The sequence below is a fragment of the Stegostoma tigrinum genome, chromosome 21 (genome assembly GCF_030684315.1).
Source record: "Stegostoma tigrinum isolate sSteTig4 chromosome 21, sSteTig4.hap1, whole genome shotgun sequence".
Taxonomy (NCBI): Eukaryota; Metazoa; Chordata; class Chondrichthyes; order Orectolobiformes; family Stegostomatidae; genus Stegostoma; species Stegostoma tigrinum.
Window position 1 is genome coordinate 56,676,318 of NC_081374.1, and position 13,940 is coordinate 56,690,257.

A 13,940-nucleotide genomic window follows, 5' to 3' on the forward strand; every position below is an offset into this window, starting at 1 on the left:
TAGTTCCAGATGAAGGTTTCACTGCTAATGAGCCAAGACAAGAGACAGGTAGGCAGGATTGAAAAGATGGAAAGAGACAGCTTCAGGTATTGCATGAATGTGTGGTCGGACGTTCATCGTGGGATAAACAAGATGCCAAGGTTGTGCTGAGACAAGCGTAACATTACATTGTTGCCAAGGCGGAGTAATGCAGTCAGTAGGCAGTGAATAGAGGTTGGTGTGGGGACCACAAACAGTGGTCTTCCCAGTTTTAAATTGTTATCTCTACATAGTTCCGCAACTTTATGTTCTGTTCAAAAGGCATTACTGACAAGAAAACAGAAGTTAGCCATTTGTTTACTTGTTAATATATCTTGATTTTTCCACCATCTTCTCCAATTATGAACACCACATGTGAAGTGTACTAAGTGAACCATTCAAACCTTCAAAGGAAATGTTAAAATTGTGGAATATAAAGTTAAATTTATTTTCTTGAAAATTTAAATAAATTACATGAAGGTTTGACCAAGACTGAAAGGAATTAAATGGAACACCAGATGAATAAAACAAGCAGTAGTAAGGTGGTATTAGCTGAATGTTCCTGAAGAAAGAGAACACAGCCAACCTTTCTTCCATCAGGGGGATTAATTGTGTGGTGTCAGACACAGTTGATTAAATCATTCCTTCTGTCTTTACTGTCTGACTGTACTATGGTTGTAATATTTCCTTTTTTAAAGGCTCAAGGTTCGACATACTTCTCATTTTCTAAATTTTAAGAAGTTGGCTTCTTGTCAAGTCACGGTAGGACTGAAAACACAGTCTATGACTGTTTGAAGTCACATGACACCAGCTTATCGTCCAACAGGCTCATTTCAAGTCACACAAGCTTTTGGAGTGCAGCCCCTTCATCAGGTGCAGTTGGTGAGGTGACCACACAGACAAACAATTTATAAGCAGAGAGATCAAAAGATCATAGAATTGGCCTGAGTGGAGTGTCAGATAATAACTCTCTAACACTCTTGGTAGCCTGTATAAGCAAGTAAAGTGTTTATAAAGTCAATGTCAGTGCTGTGCTGTCATGATAATCAGGCAGCGCAACTGGAATGTACAAGGTGACATCTCGGGTCAGACTCTGACTTGTAGTTTAGAGGCTTGTGTTCAGAATCTGTCTTAGAGTTTTAACCTTTATTTCAAAACCAGGAATTTATAACACACCACACTGACTGTGACTACAAGCTGTGTGTTTCTTCAACAAAATATCTGCAACTAAACAAACATCCTGGATGAAGACTTATTATCTGACACTCCACTCACACCAGTTGTATGATCTTTTGATCTGTCTGCTTATAAATTGTGTGCCTGTGTGTTTTCCTCTCTGACCGCACGTGATGAAGGGACTGCACTTCAAAAGCTTGTGTGATTTCAAATAAACCTGTCAGATTATAACCTGATGCCATGTGGCTTCTGACTTTGTCCATCCTAGTCCAACACCAGCACCTCCACATTATAAGTGTTTGGAACCAAGTCAGTGCAACAGGCATAGGTCGAACATTTGACTTCGGAAGGATGCCTCGTGCTGAAAAGTTTATTAATAACAAAGGATTTCTCCATTATGCCATCTATCATAACATGCTGCGCCTCACAGTCATAATGAAAGGATGCCCACTTTAATTTAGCAGCGCCAAGAACAGTTATGGACATTTTTAGCATGGGAGAAGGCCATTCAACCTATTTTATCTGTACCAGCTCTCTCCCAGAGCAAAAAAATTAATCCTTTTCTCGAATTCATTCCACATATTTCACAGGATTGAAATATATAGGTACATAGTTAAGTGATTTTAACATCGAGTGAGCAGTTCTCGCACTTCACCTTGTCACTAACAATTGAAAACGTGACTTAGAAAGAGTGGGTCTTTATTTTGTTCTGTTGTGATGATGAAGAAGATGCAAGTCGAAGTGCTGGAACTGGCCTCTTGAACTTAGAAACATTTAAATGTGTATAAAATGAATTCTGTGCGCATCTATTACAAGCAGTTTTATGGAAGGAAAAGGTACCAAAGAAGATTTGGTGTATTGTACTTGATGCTATTATACTCCAACCTGTGAAAACAGAACTCTATGACTGTGAGTGTTGAGATCTGAGAGGGTGCTATCTTGTTTGAATTTACATTGCTAAGTCTAGGCCTATTTTCTCAACAGCAAAATTGGTAATCCAGAAAGAAATGGATGTTTCTCGCATTTGTTGGCTGTAAGTGTCTGTTTAAAGTTTGAGTACAGTGTCCTCATATATAGGTGCTTAACCTGCTTTTACAGTTTGAACATTTGTTGTGCCAATGAAAATTGTTTGAATGGTTTCACCTCCAGTTTTCTTCTTTGTACATATTTGGTATTTTTTCAGGTTAAGGACTGCCTGCAAAATCTGAGATTGGGTTTTGAAACACATCAACCTTTGCTTGCGAGAGATAATGGTAACTGCAGATGTTAGAGAATGCGAGATAACAATGTGTGGAGCTGGATGAACACAGCAGGCCAAGCAGCATCTCAGGAGCACAAAAGTTGACATTTCGGGCCTCGACCCTTCATGCGAGAGAACGTAACGTAAGAAAGAAGAACAGGACTAAGTAGTATTATCCTTCAAAGCCTTGTTGAGTTGATTTGTCCTGTTTTGTTCCTTACTTTTACATTTATTAAATCCACATTTTTTAAAGCATTCTTTCACAGGATGAGGGCACTGATAGCAAGGCTAACATTCATTTCCCATCCAGGAATGGCTTGGTAGGCCATTTTGGAAGTCAGTAGAGAGTCAACCATATTCCTGTGAATTTGAAGTCAGATACCAGAATTGTGAAGGGATGCAGATTCCCTTCCCGAAAGAATAGATTAGTGAATTCAGTTTTCTGTTAAAATAATTTATGATAGTTTCATCGTCACTGTTACTTTTAACTCGAGATCTTTATTAATTAAATGTCATTTCCAGCAGATGCTTTTGTATATTATATTTAATATTAGGATTTTAGTTTTAACTTAATTTCTTATTAACATTTAATCATTAATTTCAGGATGTTTCTCAGATTTTATACGCTTCCTCTCCATTAGGTTTTTAAAGAAGAAATTGCCCCAGTCAAACAAGAAGTCAAAATATTAAATGATCTGGGATGTCAGTTATCTCCGCTTGATGTCTCTTTCTCTCCAAAGATTTCTCACCAGCTTGATGACCTAAATATGAGGTTGAAATTTATACAGGTAACAGTGAAAACATTTTCTAAACTAGCCAATCTGTTGAAGAAAGTATGTCCAAATAATTTGGCTTCAAATATATGAGCAAGATAAAGAACCCTTTCAACTGAAGCAAGCAATTAATATTTTATTATCATGGTTTATGAAGTTATCCAATTTTATCATGTTACTTTTTCAAAAATACAATGTTCTTGTCTGTAGTTTGCACTTTAGAATGTAATCGCAAAACAAAATCCAAATAGTGAGAGATGTGAGCATCCGAACTACAGTCTGAAATGGTTCAGGACTGGAACAATTTGAATATATTCAGGATGAAGCTGCAGGTAGCAGATATTTTTCCCGATCCATCTAAAAGAATTTGGAATTGGAACATTGTGCTCACTGCTGTACACTTCAGTATTATGTATTGTTTCATATTTTAAGTCCCTGAGAAAGACATACTTTAATGAATTACAACAAAGATATACTTGATGCATTGAAGGGAAGAATGACATAAAGTTGTCTGAACTGCATGTATTTCTTTCAATTGAGCAGATTTTGATTGATGTCAGCAAAGTAGTAGATGAAAGTTTTATTTATCCCATAAAGCCGCATGAAATGTTTTATTGAGCAAATTATTTCAGTCTTGTTCTGTGTCAGCAGCTCGCTTGGCCATGTAGCACAATAAAACTCCTTATCGGTTCTAGCAAGCAGACAAAAACATAAATAGCACCAGGATCTGGATGTTCTACCTCTTGACCCTACCTCACCATCCGATAAGAGATGGCTGACCTGCCCAGGACTCAACTCCTCTTCTATACCAGCTTCTCAGACCGCTCAAGTTCTCTATTTCAAAAATCTTATCTACCACCTTCTTTAAATACTTCCAGTGATCTCCCTTTCACAATTCTCTTGTATTCTAAACAATCGCTACCTGCTGAAAGAAGAAATTCCTTTGCATCTCAGGTTTCAATAAATGTTCCCTTCTTCTGTAACTATGTTGCTGAGTTTGAGATTTCCACAATAATGGAAACATTGTCTTCACATCTAGCCTGTCAAGCCCTCTCAAAATTTTGTGTTTCAGTAAGATCACCCCTCATTCTTCTAAACTTGAATGAATAAAGACCTTCTGTGCAACCATTCTTGATAAATCATGATCCGATGAATCAGCCCAGTGAGTCTCTTTTGAACTGCTTCCTATGGCTGTGTATCCTTTCTTGTATTTCTCCAAGTGTGACCTCCTCAATAGCCTGATCAGTTGCAAAAACACTTGCCCATTTTTAAACTGAAACCTCCTTACAATAAAGGCCAAAATTCCATTTGCCTTCTTAATTACTTGCATCACCATCGTCATGGCTCACATCAACTCCAACCTACCAAAGTGCTTTGATCCTTTGCAATTCACCTACCACTGCAACAGGTCTCCAGCTGATACCGTCTCCCTGGCCTGACAGTCATCCCTGGAATGTCTGGATAACAAGGATACCTACATCAGTCTGTTACTTATTGATCAGAGCACCACCTTCCACACTGTAATTCCAAACAAACTCCTCTCTAAACTCTGAGACCTGCGCCTCAGCATCCCTCTGTGTAACAGGATTCTCGACTTCCTGACCCAGAGACCACAATCAGTAAGGATAGATGACAACACTTGCTCCACCGTAAGCCTCAACACCGGTGCCCAGCAAAGCTGCCCCTACTCTATACTCCTTATGCAATCATGACTGCGTGGCCCCAACTCCATTTACAAGTTTGCTGATGACGCTTCCATTGTAGGTCGGACCTCAAACAACAATAAGTGAGATTACAGGAAAAGCAATTGAGTGCTTGCTGGCATGATGGAAAGATAACAATCTGTCCATCAGCATAAGCAAAATGGAGGAGCTGGTCATTTTTTTCAGGAAGCTTCTGTCTGCAGCAATGGTGCTGAGGTGGAGATGGTTGATAGTGTGAAGTTCCTGGGAATGTTGCTCACCAACAATCTGTCCTGGCCAATCCATGTCGACATGATGGTCAAGGAGGCTAAGGAAATTCAGCATGTCCATGAGGACCCTACCTGTTTTTGTAGATGCATCCTATCTGGATGCATCACTGTGTGGTATGGCAGTTGCTGTTCCCAAGACTGCAAGAAGCGAAAGAGAATCATGAGCACAGCCCAATCCGTCACGCAAACTAGCCTTCCATCCATTGACTCCATCTACACTTCCCACTACCTTGAGAAAGCAACCAACATAATCAAAATACCCCCTCACTCTGATTATACTCTCTTCCGTCCTCTTCTGTCGGGCAGAGGATATCAGTTTGAATAAGCGTACAAATAGATTTAAGAACAGCCACTTTCCTGTTGTGACTTTTGAATGGACCTCTCAAATGTTAATTCTGATCTCTCTCTCTCAGCCTCTTCTCTCTGGCTGTAACACTATTCTGCACTTTGTACGGTGTGATTTGCCTACACAGCATGCAAATCAACACTTTTCACAGTATCTCAGTACATGTGTCAGCAACAAAGCAATCATTCACCTGCATGCTAGTATGTGTTTCATGGACGAGAGCATCCAAGTCCCCTACCATGCATTTTCTTTAGAGTCTATCTTTTGATCCTTCCTACCAAAGTGTACTTTCCGACATTAAACTCTCTCTGCCAACTTTTTTCCGACTTGCTTGACCTGTCTATCCCCTTGCAGATTCTTTCTGTCCTCATGACAACATTCCCTTACTCTACTTTTGTAGCATCAGCAAATTTGAATGAATTTATGCCTTGTCCCCTCCTCTAAGTTATGAATATAGAGAGTAAATAATTCTCGTCCTTGGACTGATCCCTGTGGCACTCCACTAGTTATGGCTTTTCGGCCTGATAAAGATGGTGGTTAGAAAATAACTGGCTGAACCACTGAAATGAAAAATGTGAAAAAATATGCGTTTTCATTGTTTGTGAAATACTTAAATCAGATTGTAGATAATAAAATATAAATATTGCAGTAGTTCTTCATAGTTTCTCATTGAGCTTTCTGAGAATTCTGAATATAGTTCCTGATTTATGATAGCATCAGTTTTCATGCATCTTTGTCTGAGAATTCAGATTTGTTTTGTCAAAAATTGTGCTGTGCCACACATGATATTTGCTAAATCTGCCCTGTCCCAGCAGTTCAACTCGTTCAGTTTTGAGAACTTTTGTCAGGACCCCACAGTTGAGCTACCTTGCGTTGATAGCTCACTACACACTTCTTGCATTGAAACAAATGTACCTCAGACTACCTGTCCATCAGCGTTCATCATCTGCTCTGTGTCTACTCTTCCTCTTAGTCACACTGACTTCATTATCTAGTTCCTTACAGGCTGTAGTTATTATCTTGTTACTGCCCACTAACCTGTGCATTTGGCTCCCATCCCCCTGCCACATTACGAGGTCTTACGAGGAAAGGCTGAGGGACTTGAGGCTGTTTTCATTCGAGAGAAGAAGGCTGAGAGGTGACTTAATTGAAACATATAAAATAATCAGAGGGTTAGATGAGGTGGATAGGGAGAGCCTTTTTTCTGGATGGTGACGGCGAGCACGACGGGGCATAGCTTTAAATTGAGGGGTGAAAGATACAGGACAGATGTCAGAGGTAGTTTCTCGACTCGGAGAGTAGTAAGGGAATGGACCGCTTGGCCTGCAATGGTAGTAGATTTGCCAACTTTAGGTACATTCAAGTCGTCGTTGGATAAGCATATGGACGTACATGGAATAGTGTTGGTTAGATGGGCTTGAGATCGGTCTGACAGGTCGACACAACATCGAGGGCCGAAGGGCCTGTACTGTGCTGTAATGTTCTGTGTTCTGTGTTTTATTTATTGTTGAATAGCAGCAGGAGGTGAGGAGGCAGAGACTGCAACCCTGAGGTCACGGAGGGAAGGAAAAGAGGCTCTTACTTGGAGATTGAGAAGCAGGAGAGGGCACAACCCAGAGGTTTGGGAGTGGAGAGAGGCTGCAAGTTGGAGGTCAAGGTGAGGAGAGGCACCAGTTGATGTTGTAGATTAAATGTAATACAGAAAATTGTGAAGTGGTTAAGTTTGGTTCGAAAAACAGTACATAAAACAGAAGGAACCATTCTAAATGGGTGCAGAAGCAGACCGGTTTTGCTGTTCTGTGCATAAACCATTCAGTTAAACCACAGCTAGTCTGAGCTTCAACTCTGTTTACCTGCTGAAAAGTCATGTCGACTGAAAACATTAGCTTGCTTTCTCTCCATGGCTGCTTGCCTGACCTACTGTGGTCTCCGGCATTTTTTGTCGTCAGTCTGTTTACCTCCCTTTCTTCTATGTCCTTTCATAGCCTTAGCTATCAAAAATAATTTCAGTTACACTCATTGTTATTGATCCAGCACCCACATTCTTTTATGAGAGAGTATTTGAGATCTTGACTGTTGTTTGTATTAAGATACAAGTGCTTCCTGATTTCAGTTCTGAATGGCTTGCCATTGAATCTCATATATTAATAGCTAATACTTCTGATAAGAAATGTTTTCAGAGTGTTATAGTGGAAGCTTCTATGTTTTGTGCATCCTCTATCTAGCCACCAGACTCAGAGTACCTGTTGGGACCATCCAAAAATGACTGAATATTTTCACTCATTCGGTCAGTAGATTGAGAAGAGGACTCTGGTTCTGTGCCACTGTCAGATCATTGTGACTCCAAAAGGTACCAAAGTAAATTCTGGATTCTAGGCAAATATACCCATGTGTTTAGATCTATTTAGATGCATTCATGTCGGCTAAAAATACTTGAAATAATGTATAATTAGGAGTGACAGACAACATCTGTGACATTAAATGAAAAACAAGAACAAAGAACTTTGGTTCATATTTCAGCTTCGACAGGCACTAAACAACTAAAAGCACTGTATAACCAATGAAGTAATTTTTTGAAGTATGTTTGTAATGTCGGAAACACAGCAACAAATATATGCGCAGAAGGCTTTCACAAACAGAACTGTAAAAATGACCACTTACTTTGTGATATTGATTGAATGCTAAGTGTTGGCCAGAATGTAGATCCACTGAACTGAATACAGGTGGTTTGTGGGTAAGAAAGTCTTAACCCTTTGGACAAACCTAATTTTATTTGTAATTTATTAGCAATAACTGAATTGTGCAATTTAAGTTCAGAAGTTCCCAATTTTAAGTGGAGTTTTAACAAATTCACCTTTGAAGAGCGTTTGGGCTTGATTAACCCAAGTCTCAACTGAGTTAACTCAGCCTTTTGTGTTAGGGATGTATAAATTATCCATCTTAGGGGAGGCGATGGCCTCACGGTATTGTCACTGGACTGTTCATCCAGAGAGACAAATCATGTTCTGGGGACCTGGATTCAAATCCCGCTGTGGCAGATGGTGGAATTTGAATTCAATAAATATCCAGAATTCACAATCTGATGATGACCATGAATCCGTTGTTGCTTGTTGGAAAAGCTCAACAGGTTCACTAATGCCTTTTAGGGAAGGAAACTGCCATCCTTACCTGGCCTGGTCTGCATGTGACTCCAGACCCACAGCAATGTGGTTGACTTTTAACTGCCCTTTGGGTAATCAGGGCTGGGCAATAAATGCTGGCTCGCCAGTGACGCCCTCATCCCGAGGTTGAATCAAGAAAAAAAATTACAATTGCCTTTTCTAACTTCTCAGCCTTCAGTAATTGATTCTTCCAGTGCTAGAGAAGAAGTGGTGATTGTGGCTTATTCTCTTCCCATGGTTTAACATGATGCAACTGATGGTAAAGTTAATAAGCTTTATGAAAACATAAGTAAATATATATAATTAAATAAAAATAGCAAAGTCATTAATTAGAACTCGGCTACAACATGTAAGAGCTCCTGTGTTCCAGTATGGTCTGGTGCAAGCATGTTTGCTGTAAGCACTTAATGTTTGAGTAGCTTGTGTTTATGAGCTGGAGGCTGATCTAGGGATGCTGGGACACATCAGAAGGATTCTTTGCACCAAGAGGCAGTCACAGCCCTTAAGTTTGTGTTTGTCTGATTTGGTCAGTCTTCAGGCGCAGGAGAGGTCGATGGTGGAGGTTCATTACGCTAATACTGGGGAAAGTAGGACTGTCCTGTGGTGAGTTATGGATTCAACTGGGCCTGTGTTCATGAGAGTTTAAAAAGATGAGGGGGGGATCTGATTGAAATATAGAAAGTTGGAACTGAGCCAGATGAACTCAATGCAGGGAAGCTATTTTCCCTGTTTGTGGTGCTAGGACCAGGGGTCACAGTCTCAGAATTTGGGGTAGATCAGTTAGGACTAGGATGAGGACAACATCTCGTCATTCAAGCAGAGTGAATCTGTGAAATTTTCAACCACAGAAGACCATGGGGGCCATCACTGAATGTATTCAAGAACAAGACAAGGTGGCTCGGTGGCTCACCACTGCTGCCTCACAGTGCCACTGACCTGTTTTGATTCCACTCTTGGGTAACTATCCGTGTGGAGTTTGTACATTCTCCCTGTGTCAGTGTGGGTTTCCACCAGGTGCTCCGGTTTCTTCCCACAGTCCAAAAATATGCAGGCCAAGTGGATAAGGCATGGTAAATGCATAGTTATGGGGCAAGGATGGAGGGGCCAGTCTTGGACACGATGCACTTCGAAGGGTCAGTGTCGACTTAATCAGCTGAAAACATTTTGCATTGTAGGGATTCTTTGATTTTGTGATAGATTTTTAGATGTTAAAAGATTCAATAAGTATACAGGAAAGTGGGAATATGATATCGAGATGTAAGATCAGCCATGATCTTATTGAATGGTGGACTTGGCTTGAAGGGCTGATTGGCTTATTCCTGCTTCTAGTTTCCATGTTCTTCTGTGACTGAATGAGGCTGATAGCGGAACTAGAATGCCTGAGCTTTAGGGTGGATGTGCAAATTGACTATCGCACTGTGGTAAAAAACACACTTTCAAAGGGGCTTGATAAACGCAATGTAGTATAATCAGTGGGATTGACACTATTCTGTGTAGCAAAGAGTGAGAGTCTGTAACTGTGGAAGCCATTGCCACAGAAGACTGCGAAGGCTAAGTCATTGAGTGTATTTAAGACAGAGATAAATAGGTTTGTGGACAAGTAAGTGCATCAAGGGTTATGGGGAGAAGGCAGGAGAATGGGGTTCAGAAGTATGTCAGCCGTGCTTGAATGACAGAGCAGACTCAGTGTGCAGAATGGCCTAATTCTGCTCATATATCTTCGGGTCTTATTTGCTCAGACGGGAAAAGACCTTGCGGTGGGAGGTGGAGAATCCAGACATTGTAGGCAGGACAAAAAAGGAGTTTGTGAATAGTTGTAATGAGGAATTTGGCACCATGAAGCAGAGCCTTCAATGTCATAATCTCTGGATGCATAATGTGTTGGGCAGAAAGGCTTATTTCCATGCAGTGTGCCACCAAGATTCTAACTCCAGACAAACACATCCATCTTCTTTGCGCTCAATCTGACTCCTACGAGCAGGGAGCTTTCCCCCCATTCCCGTTAAAACCAGTTTTGCTCGGTTCCCTGGATGCCACATTTGGTCAAGTGTGGCCTTGATGTCAAGAACAATGACTGTCGCCCTCACTCCCTCACCTCGTTTGTCCATTTTTGAACCAGGGCATCAATGAGGCCAGGAGCTGGGTGGCCCTGGTAGAAACCCAACTGAGTGTTAGTGAGTAGGTGATGCCTTTATTTTCACCTACTGTAGTCCCAATCATGCAACTCTGTCAATTGCTGCCCCTGCCAAGCGCTGGAAGCCTCCCCAGAGTTATCCAGACAGCAGAAAATTTGTTTCAGGAAGACGAGGACCTGCCCTGTCAAATTTCATGTGGATGTGCTGTTGCACATGCACAGAGCGTGATAAAAGGGAGTCAGCATGGCTTTGTGACGGGCGGGTCATGCCTTACAAATCTGATTGGGTTCTTTGAGGAGGTCATGAGACCGGTTGACGAGGGGCGAGCAGTGGATGTGGTGTACATGGACATCAGCAAAGCATTTGATAAGGTTCCCCACGGCAGGCACTTTGATGAAGTCAGGAGGTATGGAAATCAGGGTGACTTGGCTGTCTGGATTCAGAATTGGTTGGCTGACAGGAGGCAGAGAGTGGTTGTAGATGGTAAATATTCTGCCTGGAGGTCAGTGCTGAGTGGTGACCCGCTGGGCTCTGTTCTTGGGCCTCTGCTCTTTGTAGTTTTTAGAAATGACTTGGATGTGGAGGTTGAGGGGTGGGTTAGTATGTTTGCTGCTGACACAAAGGTTGGAGGTGCCGTTGATAGTATTGAGGGCTATTGCAGGCTTCAGCGAGACATTGACAGTATGCAGAGGTGGGCTGAGAAATGGCAGATGGAGTTCAACCTGGATAAATGCGAGGTGATGCATTTTGGAAGGTCGAATTTAGATGCTGAATCTAGGATTAAAGGCAGATGCTCGGCAGTGTATAGGAATCGCGGAATCTTGGTGTTCAAGTGCATAGCTCCCTCAAAGTTGCCACACAAGTGGATAAGGTTGTTAAGAAAGCATATGGTGTTTTGGCTTTCATTGACAGGGGGATCGAGTTTTAGAGCCGCGAGGTTATGCTGCAGCTGTACAAAACCCTGGTGAGACCACACTGGAATATTGTGTCCAGTTCCGGTTGCCCTATTATAGGAAAGATGTGGAGGCTTTGGAGAGAGTGCAAAGGAGGTTTACCAGGTTGAGAAGGTTGACTGAGCTTGGACTTTGCTCTCTGGAGAGAAGGAGGAAGAGAGGTGACCTGCTCCAGGTGTACAAGGTAATGAGAGGAATGGATAGAGTCGATAGCCAGAGACTTTTCCCCAGGGCAGGATTGACTGCCACGAGGCATAGTTTTAAGGTGTTAGGAGGAAGGTATAGAGGAGATGTCAGAGGGAGGTTCTTCACCCAGAGAGTTGTGAGTGCATGGAATACTTTGCCAGTGGTAGTGGTGGAAGCAGAGCCATTAGTGACATTTAAGCAACTGCTGGACATGCACATGGACAGCAGTGAATTGAGGGGAATGTAAATTAGGTTAGGTTATTTTTGGAGTGGGATTATTCCACGGCACAACATGGTGGGCCGAAGGGCCTGTGCTGTGCTATACTTTTCTATGTTCTATGTTGTGTGTAAGAGTCAGAAGCCCAGTTGTTATTGGCTTGGCTCTTTAGCTCAGTAGCTATCCCTTAATTTTTTGATGGCCCGAAGTGGCTGGCAAAGCAGACTTGCAACTTGAAAGCATTATGACATTGGCCAGGATGTGAATCATTGACCTACATGGTTTTTTGCAGATGTCTATTACTGCATCCATGTCTGTGAATGATTTGCGTAGCAGCCATGAAGTTTTCACAGAGTCCTTCAGAACTTAGATGTGGACCTTGGCAACTTTAAAGAAGTCTAAAAAATATCAACACACATCCATTTTGGCAATAACAGGTATGAACATCGATAGAGAGTGGATAGCCAGAGACTTTTTCCGAGGGTGAAGGTAGCTCTTATGAGGAGGCATAGTTTAAAAGTAAGTGGAGATAGATCTCGGGTAGACGTGAGAAGTAGGTTCTTTACTCAGAGAGTGGCAGAAGCGTGGAATGCATTGCCAGAGAGGGGAGTGGAGTCAGCTTCATTAGGAGCATTTAAGCAGCTATTAGACAGGCATATGGATGATAGTATAAGGTAAGGGTGGAGGTTAGCTAGACGTTAGGTTGAGGGTAAAAGCTCAGCACAACACTGTGGGCTGAAGGGCCAGTCCTGTGCTGTACTGTTGTATGTTTGTATGCTCTATGAATCCATCAGTAATTAATCTGCAAGTAGCTGACAGTGTCTTTAAATAACTCTGGCAGAGGGATTATTCATGTTCCTGGTGATCATACGTTCAGCAATGTGTCATTGAGGGACTTTAAGCATTGAGCTCTGATATCCCAGTATTGGCAATATCTTGCCTCCTCGACATCATTTCATCAGATATTTGCTGCATGCAACATAGAATTGTCAGAATAGCATCCATGGCAACTTGCATTTGATGTGTGCTCATGAGTCAAATATACAATTTCAGATCTCAAAACCCTTTGTGGCCCTGAAAAACCAGGCGGCGAGATTGCAGACTTTACACCAAGCATGATTATCTGAATCTTTTCTCTCCTACTATAAAGCTGACAGTGAGACTTCCGTGAGTTCCACTGTATTCACCAGATGCTGTTTGCCAGTTATGACATGAATTTCATGTAGCTTTTGACCACCTACATGAGGAATGGGTAACAAATGCTGGTCCTGTCAGTGATGTTCCCATCCTTGAAAATATGTGGAAATAAATTGAACCTAGTAGTTATCATTTCCTTTTACTGTGCCTTGTATTCTTCAGCAGATATTTATCCCCCTGTATTCATTGCAGAGTAGTTGAGAATGTGTTCCAATTGAAATGGTTTGTACTAACAGTTAGGAAAAATGTATCTAAAGATTTTTTTGAATGCAGGTGATTTAAACACCGTGCGTTTTTCTGCATATCGGCCAGCAATGAAGATCCGCCGACTCCAGAAAGCACTCTGTTGTGAGTACATTCACACATTGCAGAATTTGTAATCTCGTGCTGTGTTTTGTTGTGAGCATCCTTGCTTGCCTGTTGTCAGATGTCATTGATTACAATTAGCTTGGTTTTGCAGTTGTTGAGACATCAGTTCGGCATGACCTTACAACCTTCCACTCAAAGGACGTTTGTCTATAAAGTTGCTGAAAATGCACTCTGATAAGGGCAGCCAGGCATCTTAG

The 13,940-nt window shown here is 41.6% G+C and overlaps 1 protein-coding gene across 16 annotated transcripts in view; it reads left to right on the top strand.

The window, feature by feature from the left end:
• LOC132210854 (utrophin-like) overlaps positions 1–13,940 on the top strand; it is a 247,310-nt gene that overhangs the window by 13,154 nt on the left and 220,216 nt on the right. For 4 of the 16 annotated variants that reach the window (XR_009447034.1, XR_009447036.1, XR_009447038.1 and 1 more), the window contains exons 4-5: positions 2,378–2,577; positions 3,076–3,222. The gene's annotated coding sequence lies outside the window, so the exon portion shown is untranslated. Of the gene's footprint in view, positions 1–2,178; positions 2,228–2,377; positions 2,578–3,075; positions 3,223–3,417; positions 3,540–7,040; positions 7,183–7,750; positions 7,876–12,474; positions 12,615–13,647; positions 13,723–13,940 lie in introns of those variants that run through there. The other 12 variants (XR_009447025.1, XR_009447028.1, XR_009447027.1 and 9 more) reach the window with 10 other exon arrangements.